A 12,500-nucleotide genomic window follows, 5' to 3' on the forward strand; every position below is an offset into this window, starting at 1 on the left:
GAATCCTCGTGAAGCACCTGGGTGGACGGCGGTCGGGACACGCACAAACTTTCCGCGTCCGTTTCTCGCCGCGAGTCACATGATCACGCCTCCTCTCCGAATGATTGACAGCTCTGGACTCCCTCTGGATCTCACAGACCATGAGGACCACGAGGAGCGTTATGGTTGGAGAACAAGAAGCGGATTGGAGATGGAGGCGGGTGATTGGTTGATTGATTGGGACCCCTGAAGGGAGCAGCCAATGGGAAAAGAAGAGTCCGGTTGTACTTCCTGTACGTGCAGAATCCCTAAAGCGCGAGTCAAACTCAAGGTTTGCGTGCCAAATGTGGCTCGCCATATCATTTTATCTGGCCCGCAAAAATCTTAAAAGGTCTGATTGTCTGAAAATAAATAAGTCGAATGCGTGCATTATGCAAAAGTTCCATTGTTTTCTGTGCAATAAATGTTTTACTGTACATATATACATGTATTTTTCAATACACGTGTATTACGTTACATGTTTTTTTTTACATATATTTTACCTGATTTCTATTTATTTCTTTTGATCTTTGCTGTCCCTTTTATTTCATTTTCATTCATCGCTATGTCATTCTTTATTTTTATATAGTATTCTATTTTGAGTCTTCCCCGCTTTATTTTGTAAGCAGGAGCTGCTTTCAATTTCCCCCTTTAGGATCAATAAAGTATTCTAATTCTGATTGACCGTAATCCATAATTTCCTACAATTCATGCCGATCATGTCCCAGCAGTGTCGGCTTTCCGGCAAGAGGAATTGAAAAATACAAATGATCCCTAAATGTGCAGGAAGAGAAATGTTGATGCAGATGGAAGGCTGTTTCAAGAAAGAGAGAGTACAGAGAAATGTTCGTAGTATCGACGGGATGTGCACGTTAGCTAGGCAAGATAGATTGTAAAAAAAGCAATAAATAATGAGCATTATATTGCAAAAAGATGTAAATCACATGTGTCAAACTCAAGGCCCGCGGGCCAGAAGTGGCTCGCCACGCCATTCCTTGTGGCCGACATAAAAGGTCTGATTGTCTTTTTCATACAAATGCAAATGATCACCTCAATATTTATCATATACATGCCAATTCATGCACAATTAAGTATATCTCTATTCTCTATGTACACGAATGAATGAATGAAATATTCCACAATAGTGTGTTTTTCTTTTTTAACCATGTGAGAATAATTATGTACGAATAAAATTCATAATAGTTGGAATAATGGAACAATATCCAGGGATGCATCGCATTTAAAATGCATTCATTCATTCATACATTCATGATCAAACACGTGCATTGACCATAAACTACATTTCCCACAATTCACGCCGATCATGTGACCCGCCATGAGATCGCAGTGTATCCACATCAATGGTTCAAGAAAGATGGGAAGGCCATTACATGTTTGGGCTTTGAGGAGAAAAAGCAGCTGTCTAAGAGTACAATCTATGTTGGCATTTTGAGCTAACTATGCTAAAGTTAGCCTTCCAGAAAACAACAAATTGTCCAAGAAGAATTAAAAGCCAAACTACGATGGCAGCGGAACGTGTTCACGAAAGCGGCTTCCAGAAACACAGCAGCAGTGAAAGCTAGCTTCATCGCGGAAAAGCCCAAACCTCACTCTTTTTGCAATACAGCGATCCCTCGCTATAACACGCTTTACTTTTCACTGTTTCGCTACTTCACGGATTTGCATGGTGCATTGTGTTCTGCATTCTGATTGGCTGAAAAGTCACTCCGCTTCTTCTCTACCCGTGCGTCGATAACGTTGCAGTTTAATATGTACACGTACGTAAAACAGCTTGACAAATTTACATGACGTACGTGCAAATTCTCTCGCAGCTACATCGCTTTTCATGATGAAAGCGTAGATACAGTTTAGCTATCTGTTTTTATTGGAGGCTTTAAGTCGGACCTGTCTGTCGCTGAGGAGCTGTTGAATGGAGCTGCCATGCATGGGATCACAACGCGACGGGATGTTTTTAACGTCTATAAAAATGCATCGCCCCTGGAAAAGTCGGTGGGAAAAGCAGGCCTGGTTGGACTAATGACGGAGAAAATGGAAAAAAAAAATATCCGTCACACGCCTCTGATAAGGTGTCATTGCATTCTCCATCAAGAAGCTTTGGACGGGTAGTATCCTGACCACGGCCATGAAAACAGTGAAGTTCATTGTTTTGTTGGTTGTTTTTAGAAGATGATCGATGGATGAGTGTGTGCTCAAGGACAGGCAGCATCTTCTCCTCATCGCTGTGAGACAACCTGAGTTTATTACATAAACTACTTCTTATGTGTAGCACTGGATTTAGCGTTTACAGGTTTGTGACTTTGCACTGACAAATGTGCAAGGCTGTGTGCAGACACAATTTTTGGAAACATCTGGCACATATTCTTAGCAGCTCATAATTGTGTATGTGTGAGTGTGTGTGTGTGAGAGAGAGATAGGTGGGGCGCGAGAGGGCATCGCGGATTCCTTCTGTTCCTTGTGTAAAATTAAACTAAAATTCATTTTATTAAAGAAACACAAATCTCCTCTGCGAAACAAAGATAGCCAACATGGTGAACTCTTGTTCTTACTGTTGTACCCGCGCCAGATCTCACAGGGAATAAAATTGGCCAAGCAGATCCGTACTTGGCACGCTATTGGCCGATTGAACGTGTTGAACCTGATTGGTTAGTGGGGAGAAGCAGCTGACCTCCTTGTAGGATGTGCCCAGCATACATGTCCTGGTCCCAGCATAAATGTCCTAATCCGAGCATAGATGTCCTGGTCCCAGCATACATGTCCTGGTCCCAGCATACATGTCCTGGTCCACTTCGCTATGGTTCATGTGAATTCTGTCCACTTCAAGTGTCTTTCATAATTTTTTTTTGCAATACCCCACGCGTTACGATGCCACCTGAACGCCCGGCATTGACTTGCAAGCAGGAAGATGCTGACAATTGCTGAAAAGATAAAACCCAATTGCCCCTCGGGGACAAATAAAGTTTTTTTGATTCGGATTCTGAAAATGTCTCGTTATGTAAAAGGAAGGCAGAAGTTGGACGCCGTTACAGCAAGAACGAATCTACAGCTGGTCACATTGAGAAAGACGAGGCTAACATCAGGAAGACGGCGACCTTAAGCTTCAGGAAAACGGCAAAACGGTCGATGACGAGACAAAATAAATGAATTGTAAAAATGGAAAATGCTTTGGCCGCGTGGATCGCCGATTGCAGGAAGACACATGTGGCCTCAGACTCCAACAGACAAAGGCAAGGAGTCTCTAAGACACTATTCAAACACCAGAAGAAGAACCACAACCAGGAACATCCAGCAATTTGCAAACCGTACCCTTCAGTACTCGTAAGGGCCCCTTCCACTATCAGTATTCATCGCCATGACGACCGCACAGCAAATTCATCGTCACTCAAGTTTGGGCGCAGAAATGTATTTAAAATGGTGAGTACCCTTGGAATGATTGACCAAAAATATGAAATTTGATTCATTTCCATCACATTTCAAATGATTTTTACTTTTACTCTATTTCCTGTAGATTTTGTCTTGTATTTCAATGTTTATTGTGCGTTTCAATGATCCAAAAGTGTTTAGTGTGCCGTCTAAGAGTGTGGGAAGCGTAATCCAGTGGACGCTGAGTTGCTACCAGTTTGCGGGACGTTCATAAAGGTTGAGCGAGGTTTATATATCTGGAAATACCAACAAAAAGATCTTGTCTCTATTTCGCGGAAATTCACTTTAACTCACGCGAAATTGAGGGTCCAATCTACTCGAACGATCTGACACAGTCGTTCCGGTTAACATCGTGGCCGACGGAAGCTTACAAAAGCGTCCTTGCCGTTTGTATTCGTCGGTCGTCTATTTTCCCATTCCTCCTGAGGGGCCTTAAACGCACCATCATGGCCGCCCGCCGACTCGGCCGTGGAGAATCCCTCATCGATGTTGATCTTTTCGGTCGTTCTCGAGGTGTGCGATGCTGCAAGGGCCGGTGGGCGCCACTGCAACGGTGTGTGTGTGTGTGTGTGTGAGCTGGCACACACACTCAGTCACTCAAGGTCGCGTCTGCTGGAGAAACGTTTCCAGGAGGAAACTAAAAAAGCCAGATATTTGGAGTTTTCGGTCCCAGAAAGAGCTAATAGTTTGCCCGAAGATATTTGTTGTTCACGGTTGTTATTCTGCCTCTTAATTGTGGCAAAAAGGTTTTGAACAAATATATTTTTCCTGATTCACTTGGATAGTTTGATCATTTCTTGTTGGAATAATGTGGGTTTCTTATTTGTGTCGTAACCTCGTTTATTTTTTACGTCTAAGCAAATGCACATGTAAAATTTTGGATTCGAACAAGTCATGTAAGAGTTATTTAACATGAAGGAGTAATTACATTCATTTTACATTGATAGTGTTACCACGGCAACCAGTTTGAGGTGACACCCGCGCCCCGAATCATCTAAAGGGCCGAGGCCGAGTGTCGGATCGCCTCGGACGCGCCGGATCCGGTGAATATTTTACGGTGTCAGAATGGAATTTCACACCGGCCGGCGTCCGAGGCCAGCAGAGAAGGAAACTCCGACGGGAACCGGAACGCTATGAGATGTTTAGCTGAGGATGCGACGGCCGGAGCAGAGCTTAGAGCTTCCTCCTCACAGCCGGGGGATTTACGTCCCTGCGTGGAGCCTCCATGTTCTCCTGCGTGGACGTCCTCAGGGTTCCTCAGCTTCCACCCACAGCCCAAACACATGCAGGGGGGTCACAGGACACCCAACGTTGTCCAGCGTCTGAATGAATGAGTGAATGAATGAATGAATGAGTGAGAGGGTGAATGTTGTAAGTCTCCATATGAAGTGTGAATGAGAGGATGAATGATTTTGATTTTCTACACAATGTGTGAATGAATTAGTGAATGAATACTTGCATTTCTAAATATGATGTGTGAATGAATGAATGAATGAATGAATGAATAGTTGAATTTCTAAATATGATGTGTGAATGAATGAATGAATAGTTGAATTTCTAAATATGATGTGTGAATGAATGAATAAATGAGAGAATGAATGAGGGAGTGATTGAGTGACAGGGTGAATGTTGTAGTTATTCATATGAAGTGTTAATGAGAGGATTAATTATTTTGATTTTCTGCACAATGTGTGAATGAATGAGTGAATGAATACTTGCACATCTATATATGATGTGTGAATGAATGAGTGAATACTCGCTGATCTATATATAAATATGTGTGAATGAATGAATAGTTGCATGTCTATGTATGATGTGTGAATGAATGAATGAATGAATGAATTAATGAGTGAGTGAATGAGTAATAATGTGAATGTTGTAGGTCTCCATACAAAGTGTGAATGAGAGGATGAATTATTTTGATTTTCTGCACAATGTGTGAATGAATGAATGACTGACTGAATGAATGAATGAATAAATAAATACTTGAATATCTATATATGATGTGTGAATGAATGAGTGAATAGTTGCTTTTCTATATATGTGTGAATGAATGAAAAATTAGTGAATAGTTGCATGTCTATATATGTGTGAATAAATGAATGAATGAATGAGTGAATAAGTGATAGGGTGAATGTTGTCTCCATATGAAGTGTGAGTGAGAGGGTGAATGGTTTCGATTCTTTACACAATTTGTGAATGAATGAGTGAATGTTTGTATGTCAATGATGTGTGTGTGTATAATGTAATGAAAGAGTGAATGGTTTTATGTCTATGTATGACATGTGAATGAATGAATGAGTGAATAGTTGCATCCCTATAAATAATTGGTGAAGGATTCACCGAATGAATGAGTGAGTGATTGAGAGGATGAATTATTTAGATTTTTATAGACAATATGTGAATGAATGAGTGAATAGTTGCAAGTCTCTGCATGACGGGTCAATGAAGGAGTGAACATTTCTATGTGTGTATGACATCAATGAAAGAGTGAATGGTTTTATGTCTATATATGATGTGTGTATGAATGAATATACATGATGTGTGTGTGAGTGAATGGATATATATGATGTGTGTGTGTGAGTGGATATATATGATGTGTGTGTGTGAGTGAATGGATATATATGATGTGTGTGTGAGTGAATGGATATATATGACGTGTGTGTGTGAGTGAATGGATATATAAGATGTGTGTGTGAGTGAATCAATATATATGATGTGTGTGTGAGTGAATCAAAATATATGATGTGTGTGTGAGCCAATGAACGAGTGAATGTCGAAATCTCTGTGATGAGTGAATGAATGAACGAGTGATTATTGTTTATCTCTGAGCGCTGAATGTATGAATGAATGTATGAGTGTGTGTGTGTGTGTGTGTCCCCGTGTCTGTGTGTGTGTGTGTGTGTGTGCACTGTGATATCTCAGACAATAGCCAGTGTATGTATGAATACAGCCCAGACCTAAAGGCTACACACACACACACACACACACACACACACACACACACACACACACACACGCGAGAGAGCAGCCACGGGGAATAGAAGGAAAATAAAAGCCGAGCCCGGGAGACGCGAGGAGAAGAAAGAAAGGAGACACAAGAAGAATGGAGGAGGAGAAAAGCCCGTGTGGTGGAGGGAGATTCTCATCTTCTGTGGAAACAGCTGATCCATCCATCCATCCCTCCATCCTCCAGACCTTCATCCATCCATCCATCCCTCCATCCATCCATCTCTCCTCCATCCCTCCTCCAGACCTCCATCCCTCCATCTAATCTCCCTCCCTTATCTCTCTCTTCCTCCTCCACCTTCTTCATCTCTTCTTCTCCTCCTCCATCTCTCCACCTTCTTCTCCTCCATCTCTGTCATCTCATCACTCTGTTCTTCAGCTCCTCCTCATCCGCTCGCTGTCACAGTGGGGGAGCTGCAGGCACACACACGAACGCTACTATATTTGACAACACACACACACACACACACACACACACACACATACGCACACACTTTTGCCACAGGAGATGAGGTGGCTTCGCACATGCTCACGCACACACACACACACACACACACACACACACACACACACACACACACACACGAATGCAATCGCAACAGGAAGACCTCAAGTGTTGGATCCGTGGATAAGCTAACACACGCACGCACGTACGCGCACGCACCACAAAGACCTCGCGTGTCGAATGCTTGGATAAACACACGCGCGCGCGCTTGCACGCACACACACACACTCACACACGCCTCGGAGAGACATCGAGCGTCGGATTCGTGGATTAACACAAACACACACACACACACGCACACATGCACGGTCGCGCACCAGATTGAGCCCGACAATCGGATGCGTGAATAGACACACGCACACGTATACACACGCACGAACGCACGCGCACCAGAAACACCTCAAGCGTCGGATGCGAGGATAGACGCACTCACGAACGCACACACACGCACACATGCATGCAAGTCCCTGCACACACACACACACACACACACACACACATGCACGGACGCGCACCAGATTGAGCCCGACAATCGTATGCGTGAATAGACACACGCACACATATACACACGCACGCGCACCAGAAACACCTCAAGCGTCGGATGCGAGGATAGACGCACTCACGAACACACACATGCAACTCCGTGCACACACACACACACACACACACACACACACACACACACACACACACACACGCTCCCCGACGCGTGCTGAGTGCGGGAATCACAAACATAGCGACGCACAGGAGGGTTTGCGTGTGACGCCAACAGCCCGACGCTGCTCCCTCCCTCCTTCTCTCTCTCTCTCTCTCTCTTTCTCTCTCTCTCTCTCTCTCTCTCTCTCTCTCTCTCCCTCCTTCACACATCCCCTCTCACACACACACGCACGTCCCTCAGACGCGCACCAGCCGCCGCGCAGGACGCTGCCGGCCGCTCGTCATCCGGGGAGGAGGCGATCAGAAGGAAAGGATTAACTCTCTCCATCCCTCCATCCCTCCATCCCTCTCTCCTCCTCCTCCCCCCCCACAGAAGGACCTCATCCCCCTCTTGTGACTCTAAGCTTCTCTTTACCTCGTTTTTACTCCAATCCCTCCTTTTCCCCACCATTCATTGGCGGGCCGAGGCCGGGAGGAGGGGAGGAGGAGGAGGAGGGGAGGAAGGGGCTCCTCTCTTCCTCCAAAGAAGGAGGGATTATTCCTCCGTTCTTCAGGACCTTCGATGGATGGATGGATGGATGGATCACTCCACGGATGGGAGACGTGTATTGTTGTTTTCTTGAATTTTGGGGGGAAACACAAAGCAGCAGGAGGAGGCTGGAGCTGTCAGTAAGTCACAAGGTAAGTGGTGTGTGTGTGTGCATGTGTGTGTTATTCCATCCATCCCCCTCCTCACACACACACACACAAACCAACTTCCATTATTTTAAAACAAATGTAGGGCAGAAAGGTGTGTGTTGTGAGGAGAAGGAGGCTGCTGCAAATGTCTCTCACACACACACACACACACACACATATATACACACAGTATGGGCTTAAACAGGAGATTTGGGGCCACGGCGGCGGCGGAGCCAGAAGGTGGAGTGTTGCTCCACCTGCAGGTGTGGACCTCAAACACCTGCCGGTGCTTCTGACCTCCGCTCACGACGTCCAAGACCTTCTTGCTGAGCGCGGTGAGTCGCCTCAGAAGAAGTTTTCACCAACCTAAAGCGGAGAGAGGCGGAGCGAGGGAGGGTCGAGGAGGGTCGAGGAGGGTCGGGGTCAGACGGGAGGCGTCTGCAGGGACGTGGACGGCCGGAGAGCATCGACCAACCGGCTGGAGGGTGACGGGGTGAAGGACTGGACCGGGGAACGGTTACGTTTCTGTGACGTGTGAATGAAAGGGTGACGTGTCTACATGAGATGTGAATGAAAGGGTGAATGTTTTTCTATATGTTGAGTGAAGGGTCTCTATAGGATGTCTGAGTGACATTCATTCATTCATCCATTCTTAAGAAATAGATTGATTAATCACAGATTCATTACAACCCGAGTGGAGGCACACGGGGTGAGTTAGTCCACCAACTTAAACCGGTTTAAACCTCGACTCCAAACATTAGCGGTGAATGAAAGAGTGACTGTTTTTCTATATGTTGACTGAACAGTCTCTATAGGATGTCTGAGTCAGAGGGACTGGAGCCCATTCATCCATTCACCCGTTCTTAAGAAATAGATTAATTAATTACAGATTAATTGCATATTAATTGCAAAAAAAAAACAAAAACGAGTGGAGGCACATGGGATGAGTTGGTCTTCAACTTAAACCGGTTTAAACCTCGACTCCAAACATTAACGGTGAATGAAAGAGTGAATGTTTTTCTATATGTTGAGTGAAGGGTCTCTATAGGATGTCTGAGTGAGAGGGACTGGAGCCCATTCATCAATTATTAAGAAATAGATTAATTAATTGCAGGTTAATTGCAGATTAATTACAACCCGAGTGGAGGCACACAGGGTGAGTTAGTCTACCAACTTAAACTGGTTAAACCTCGACTCCAAACATTAGCTGTGAATGAAAGAGTGAATGTTTTTCTATATGTTGAGCGAAGGGTCTCTATAGGATGTCTGAGTGAGAGGGACTGGAGCCCATTCATTAATTATTAAGAAATTGATTAATTAATTACAGATTAATCACAAAAAGCTAATCTGAGTGGAGGCAGACGGGGTGAGTTCGTCTACCAACTTAAACCGGTTTAAACCTTGATTCACAAAACTAACTGTGAATGAAATGGTGAATGTTTTTCTATATGTTGAGTGAAGGGTCTCTATAGGCTACCTGAGTCAGAGGGACTTCATTCTTAAGAAATAGATTAATTAATTCCAGATTAATTGCAGAACAATTGCAAAAAAACGAACCCGAGTGGAGGCACACGGGCCGAGTTAGTCTACCAACTTAAACCGGTTTAAACCTCGACTCCAAACATTGGCAGTGAATGAAAGGGTGAATGTTTCTATATGAGATGTGAATGAGTGAGTGAAGGATTCTAGTTCTTTCTAGGATGTGTGAATGAGTGAACGGTTGCCTGTTTTTAGCCGATGGCGGTATGTCTATGTGTGATTGGCCGGCCAGGGTGGACGCCGCCTCTCGTCCAATGAGAGCTCAGCAAGGCTCCAGCTAGGATAAGCGGATTAGATAATGAACGAATCAATGTTAACTATCAGCATAACACGCACGTATATTCAAAATGTCCATTCCACTTCTGGAATGTTACATTCCACTTCTGAATTTGACTGGAGCCCATTCATCCATTCATCCCCTCTTAAAAAAGAGATTAATTAATGACAGATTAATTACAGATTAATTGCAGATTAATTACAAAAAACTAACCCTAGTGGAGGCTCACGGGGTGAGTGGGTCTTCAACTTTTACTGGTTTAAACCTTGACTCCAAACATTAGCTGTGACCATCCGTGCGCTGAACGTGCACGTGGAGGTTCCTGCAAAACGTGTGTGTGTGTGTGTGTGTGTGTGTGTGTGTGTTTTATGGACACGTGCGCAGCAGGCCTGCACATGTAAATAAATATCAACACATATTCTTGTCGGAGGAGTCTGCCGGTGCTCGTGACCGCCTGTCGAGCTCTTGCGGCACACTTAAGTGTTGCTGCATTTCTGCGTATGTGTGAGTGTGTGTGTGTGTGTGTGTGTGTGTGTGTGTGTGTGTGTGTTGCGTCGCCCCAATCTTTTTCCTCTCCTGGGTAGAAAAGCCATTAAAAATTGATTTAGGGAAGCTTGGCTGCCTCTCCCTGCCTTTGTTGCCAACCTGCACGGTTATACCGACAAACACACACACACACACACACACACACACACACACACATACTGACCGTCTTTCTGTTCATATACATATAATATCTATCACACAAATTGTAGTTTTTGTAGTCCAATTGCCTGACACTGATATACCTCTCAAACTGGGCTTGAATTATACTCGCCAGCTGCAGCAGAATGTCTGTGTGTGTTTGTGTGTATGTGTGTGTGTGTGTGTGTGTGTGTGTGCGTGTGTGTGTGGTGCTTGTGTGTTTGTGTGTGTGCGCAGAGGTTGAGCTGAAGGTGAATTATCGGGATGTGTATTTACAGCTGTGATGTCACTCATTCAGATGAAAAGCTCAAAAGGGAATGTTGGGATCTGCATACACACACACACACACACACACACCCACACACACACACACACACACACACACACACACACACACTGCTATCCCCTTTGTGCCAATATAAGCACGGCCTGTTTGCTGTAACACAAACACCAAACATGGCTTCTTTCTCCGGCTGTTGTGGATTTATCCAGTGTGTGTTTACGATCGTGCAGGATCCCTTCATCCATCCCTTCATCGCAAACCGGTTTGGCAAAAGCCAGGGAGCGCGGAGGCAAAGAAACCGGGGTTCGTAATGGAAGCGGGAAACCAGAAACGTCCCCGAAACCGACCCACCGCGGTTGTTCTCTGCGTGACGCCGTTACATTTTTGAGGAAATGCACATCAGAGCTGAGCGGCGAGCCTCTGAAACACCCTGCAGAGCGTAAATCCGGATTAAATGTGGACAGGAAACTGTTAGCGGAATAAACAGAATGATAGAGAGAGAGAGAGAGAGAGAAAGAGAAGGATGAAAACAGAGGAGGAGATAATAGAAGGTCTTGGAGACCCTGGGTTTTACACGTGTGTGTGTGTGTGTGTTTTGGCTGCCCCTCTGTCCGGGTCAAAATGGTTAAAAAAAGCTTTCTGAGAACAGGCCGACACACTTGTGTGATGTGGTAACACGAGCGCGTGACAGCCGGCGCCCCTCCTCCATCACTCCGAGGAATACTTTCCGCCCGGGACGTTTCCTCCCGCCGTGGAAATATCACGTTCTGACGGGAAGAGCCACGACGCCGCCGTTTCTAAGCGTGTTTGCATGGAAACACACGTGTAGAGGCGCAGGTGTCGGGCGTTCCTCGTCACGAGAAGCTCATTAAGAGACGCGGAGCGGCCGGCGATGTTTCCGTGGAAGAAGATGGCGAAGGTGCACGCCAAGGTCAAGCGGAGAGGGAGAAAAGGATGGTGTAGAACACACACACACACACACACACACACACACACACACACACACACACATGCACATCATTTCAATATCCTTGCCGTTCATCCCTCACCTCCTGACCTTCTCCTCTGCTCTCCTAATTGAAAAAAAAAAACAAAAACAAACGCCGAATGCACCTGCATCCGTCTTCCATTTCCGTCCTTCCTCACACACACACACACACACACACACACACACACACATGCAATTATTTTGCCTGGCGAGACACATTTCTTATTTACTTTTTATGTGCAGGCTAACTTGGAATCAACTGCACAAAATGAAAATCGCAATTTAAATATTGACATTTTTTTTTGGCATTTTATCTCAACTTTAAAATCATCCACGATCGTATCGATGTGCCGATATTACTTTGTATGTAATCATACATACAAGATTAAACAAAAGAAAAAAAAAAGGAGCTTCTAAATAT

The 12,500-nt window shown here is 44.8% G+C and overlaps 2 protein-coding genes across 2 annotated transcripts in view; one reads left to right on the forward strand and one right to left on the reverse strand.

Annotated features, from left to right (window-relative positions):
- The window catches only part of cacna2d4a (calcium channel, voltage-dependent, alpha 2/delta subunit 4a), an 83,471-nt gene that overhangs the window by 26,237 nt on the left and 44,734 nt on the right, over positions 1-12,500 (reverse strand). The window lies entirely within an intron of this gene.
- The window catches only part of lrtm2a (leucine rich repeat transmembrane protein 2a), a 20,786-nt gene continuing 16,170 nt past the window's right edge, over positions 7,885-12,500 (forward strand). The window contains exon 1 of the mRNA XM_086147284.1: positions 7,885-8,311. The gene's annotated coding sequence lies outside the window, so the exon portion shown is untranslated. The remainder of the gene's footprint in view (positions 8,312-12,500) is intronic.

The sequence above is a fragment of the Fistularia commersonii genome, chromosome 5, assembly GCF_037954325.1.
Source record: "Fistularia commersonii isolate RoL2024-O1a breed Wild chromosome 5, RoL_Fcom_v1.0, whole genome shotgun sequence".
In the NCBI taxonomy this organism is placed as follows: Eukaryota; Metazoa; Chordata; class Actinopteri; order Syngnathiformes; family Fistulariidae; genus Fistularia; species Fistularia commersonii.